A 4,767-nucleotide genomic window follows, 5' to 3' on the forward strand; every position below is an offset into this window, starting at 1 on the left:
CTGAAAGCCCATTTGTCCAACAGCCTGTTATAAACAAACCCTTTGTTCCAAAGACCTGTTGTTCTGAAAACATCATCTCTTTACCAAAATGTAACCATTTCCGTTTATTATTGTTACCATGACCACAAAGGTCACCTGACTTTGTCCTTTCCTGCACATCCGAATACAGTAAAATATTAAGAGCAACAAGGGAGAGTGTGTATTTTCAGACAAATACGTTTTTGGTCCATTGGGACTATTGGAGGTTTCAGAATAAAGGGCTGTCACAACAATCGGCACTCCCATTGTTAACTAGCCCACAGATTTGTAAAAGTAAGTCAGCAGTCCTGGAAAATGCAATTAGTGTACAGCCACCAAGAGCTTTGACTGTCATGCATTAAAAAATGATAGAAAGGTCAACCTGTACTTAGGCACAGCAGTGATTTGATCTAAATGCCAACATGCTGATATTTAGCAGGTAATGTAAACCATCTTAGTTTAACATGTTAGCATGCTAATATTCGCTAAATAGCACTTAACACAAGGTACAGCTGAGGCGGATGGGAATGTCAGTAGCTCTGCAGGTATTTGGTCATAAACTAAAGAATAGATTAAAACATATTGAGATTTTGATGATGGCGATAAAGAAAAAGTAATTTAGTTATTAGAATTCATCCTGCAGGAAACATTACAATCCATCCAATAGCTGGAGGGAAAGTCAGAGGACCACCTTTAGGATTCATCATCTGGGCATAAGGAATGTCTGTACAGAATTTCATGGTGATATTTCTGTGCCAAAGTGGTGAATCAACCAACCAACACTGGCGAGCTGTGCCACTAGCACGGCTAAAAACCATCCATTATTCTCTGCATTACATTATCTTTTCATTTTCCTCAGCCTCTGAAAAAATAATTTCCAGTCCTCATTATTATGCTGTCCCCTGTAGCTACTTTGTTATTGAAAGATTACATGTAATGTAGGCTTCTTGCGGTCCTAATTAATGAAATGGCGATTTGTGGCAACGTGCTTCTTAAATGTTAATTGTTGCTGATAAGAGCGTCAGCGTAAGTCCTGAATCAAAAGGGATGGCAGCACGTTGTTTCTGTTACTCTGTATGTGTGTGTCTGTCACACTGATTGAAATCTGCATACCTTTTGTGTTCAGAATGGGAAGGAAACTGCTTTGCTCCTGTTTAATTTGCAGATAACTGTTAGTCTTTCTCCATACCAAAATAAGAAGTGTGGATGTTACTGTATTAAGTGCGTCTGACAATGTACTATATCGTATGACACGCTCGTGTGCATGTATGTGTATGACCTTGTTTTCTATGCATCAAGGTTATGACCAGCAGGCTGAGATCATCATGAGGGAGATAACACGCGTCCATCACTTTGCCGCTCAGGCCTTTATTTAAGTGGTGACAGCAGATCTTTGACCTACGGGCCGAATTCTGCTGGATAATCGCTGCAGTGGCAATGATCTTAGGTGAAGGAGAGGCCGCTGTCACCTTGTGTGAGTGCAGCAGATCAGATAACATTAAGACCTCTTTGTTATACTAAAACAGGACTAATGTTTATCCTGGCTACTGTACAATAGACTGTTTAAACAGTGTGTTTACTCCATAGACAAAATGTTGTGTGTAAATAAAGCACCTTAAATTGTATGCTGACAAAAATCTAGTTTATCTACTTTAAATGATCAGTGTATCGATTAATCTCTGGTCATATTCAATAGATTAGCAGAATTGAATAACAGAAGTTTAGTTCGGATGAAAGTGGAATTTGCATATTTTTGTTAAATGTATGTAAAAAAATAACTTTCTTTTGAAAACACATTTCCTCAAACCAAAAAGGGAAATTCATACAAACAAACAAACAAACAAACAAACTGGGATCAGTTGAAACACAAGAAGGGGATTGTCAGATCTATAAAGTCTGAGAAACTAATTACATTTACTACAGTAGTTAGATATGGTGTATGTACACATAGTACACAAAGAAACATGAGTCAGAAGTAATCCTGTCATTGCATTCACACATGAGACTATGAATAACAGTGAAGAATAGAAAACAGCAGTGAGACTGTGAAGCTTCAGCTTAATTCAAAAGTCTTTCAGTTTGAGAGTATGACTAATTGATTTCATGTTCAGATTTTGTAACGCTTTCCTTGTACCCTCACGTTTCTGCTCAAACTGTACGCTTGCACTCAGATATATTGCTGCTTACACAGATTAGCTCCAGCCCTTCTCCTCACACTCAGGCTGCTTCTGTGAGCTCATGAAACGTCTCAGATTCTCCTCTGCTCTTATTTTTTTTGTGCAATAGCACTGTAAAAACCCTCTAACCCCCCAGATTATTTATTTACATGTTGAACTTTACAAACAACAAATGCTGGATGTGTAAATACCACAAAAACACGTTAGCAGCTGCTCGTTTCAGAGCTCTTGTGCCCCCTAGTGGCAAAAATAGCTGCAGGTTTAATTTAGGAGCTAGCTAATCGACTGAACGCTCGGGACTAAAACTCTTAAAGGGCCAGTGTGCAGGATTTTGTGGCATCTAGTGATGATTGCAGACAACTGAATACTACTCAGACACTATTGTTGTCTTTAAAGTAAATAATGTTTATATTATTCAGAGAAGTGACCTTTTACGATAACGAGGAACGATGGTCACGATAGCAAAGATGGAAAGAGGGTGACATTGTGATATCAGTTGTGGAGGTGGTGACACACTGGCTCTGGAAACTACGGGTCATGTCCCGTGTTCTTATTGTACTGTTTATATATTTAGTGGTGTTACAGCTTCGGGAGTCCAAACACCCAGCTGGCTCCAGTTTATTCCACTAAAAAAGGTGTAGAAGAGGTTTCCGAATGTCTCATCTCTCTCATCTTCATCCACTTATCTGGGATCGGGTCGTTGGGGGTAGCAAGTCAAGTTTCCGAATGTAAAAAATGTAATCTCAAGAGAAATGGTTAAGTTAGTTATTTAAACTACAGGTGAGGGGCATGTCTGTGTTACAGTTTTTTCAGCGTACAGGACACTTTAGTTTGTTAGTGAGCGAGCTAAATGCTGGAGGGAGCTCGTGAGTGGCTGCCCTTTAGGAATAATATACCACACAGAGTATGGATGCAGTCGGTCTCTGTTCACATTTACAGAGCACATTTCATTTTTGTCAAAGTCACACATGACCTTTAAAACCCCAATCTGTTTAATATCAATTGTGATATATATACAGTATGCTGTTGACGTCTGTAAACTCAGAGCCTGTTTTTATATATATGACTCTACACACCTTCAATTGGATCTATTAATAGATAAATTCCATTAAAAACACATTTTAACCAATGTTTAGGAAAGTTTTTTCTTTCTCATTGTTTAATTTCCCACCAAAATGATAAAGCTGATAAAGACATGCATAAAGAAACAATTCAGACAACAACTGAGAGTACTGAATAGTAGAATGAAATATGATCAAATCTATGTTGCATAATTATGCTTGTAAGACCTGATATTGTAAAACTGTGATTGCAGTGAAGTTTACCTATACGTAAGTAAGAAACAATACATTCCTTCAATTATTTGTGTTTTTAGGTTTCATAACTCTCACCAGCATTACCAAACTAAAGCAGTTCCTTCTCCCCAAACCTCTTCAAACACCTGCTCGAATGGACTGCGTTTCTCCACCTGTCACAGTTTTAAAAGCTTCATTTGGACGTCTGCAGGAACATTAAGACATAAGTAGAAAGAAAACGCGACAGTGTACACATTAATATTACAAGAGGTGTCACTGTTATAGCAGTAAATCCAACAACAAAATGTTTATACCAACCACTTCTGAAAATCCTAATTGCACCTGGATATCCCAAAGGCCCATTATTTATGAATGAGACTCCCTCTGTGAGTGTCCTGTTTTGTGACATATTTCTTATTATAGCTTGAATTATCTTTGCATGAGCAGCATAAGTGAAGTTTAAAGGGAGGGAATAAAATTGAATGCAGAGATACAAAGCGTGTGTAAACTGAATTCAAACGTGGTATTAAAACACAATATTTCAAAATTCGGTTTCCATCAGCTCACACTCTAAAGAGCTCTAATAATTATATAACATGATGACACAGATCAGTTCACTGTGGATAATCTGGCTGGAAAGATGCACACACAAGCAAATCCAGTAGAACATACAGTTCAGTGCATTCATACATAAACTATACTTTGCAGCATTGTATGTGCATGTTGAAACAGAATAGTCTAGATATATATATCTATAGAAGGGTCATATTATATGTGAATGAATATACAAAAACAGTGAATGAACGAGTAAAGCAGCAAAGAACATTTTCTGGGGACAAATCAACATTCTGTTTTATATTTTAAAAGACAAAAAGCCAATAGTTTTTAAAAACTTTTTAAAACTAATCCACACATCCACTTCTACAAGATCATGGTTGATGTCCGCCATGTTGTCTGCAGCCAGGTCCTTCTAAACATCTGACTATCTGTCTCCTTTAAGTCCTACAGAGCATAATACAATTTCAGCCTCCATTTCTGACAATGCAAATGTTGTTTTATAGATGACTTTTATTATGACTTTAAATTATCAATCCATGTGAAATGAATAACAATAATAATGAGATTATAAATGAAGATTATAAATATGAATGTTAAATTGCTAATTTCCACTGTTATTTATATGTAATTTGTTTAATTTTAACTTGAAATGATAAAATAATAAAACTCAAGTAATACTCCTTTAAAAGAGGCTCCGCCCTCTCCGTCCTACACATGCG

The sequence above is a fragment of the Morone saxatilis genome, unplaced genomic scaffold (assembly GCF_004916995.1).
Source record: "Morone saxatilis isolate NCDOM2014 unplaced genomic scaffold, NCSU_SB_2.0 Contig11, whole genome shotgun sequence".
NCBI lineage: Eukaryota > Metazoa > Chordata > Actinopteri > Moronidae > Morone > Morone saxatilis.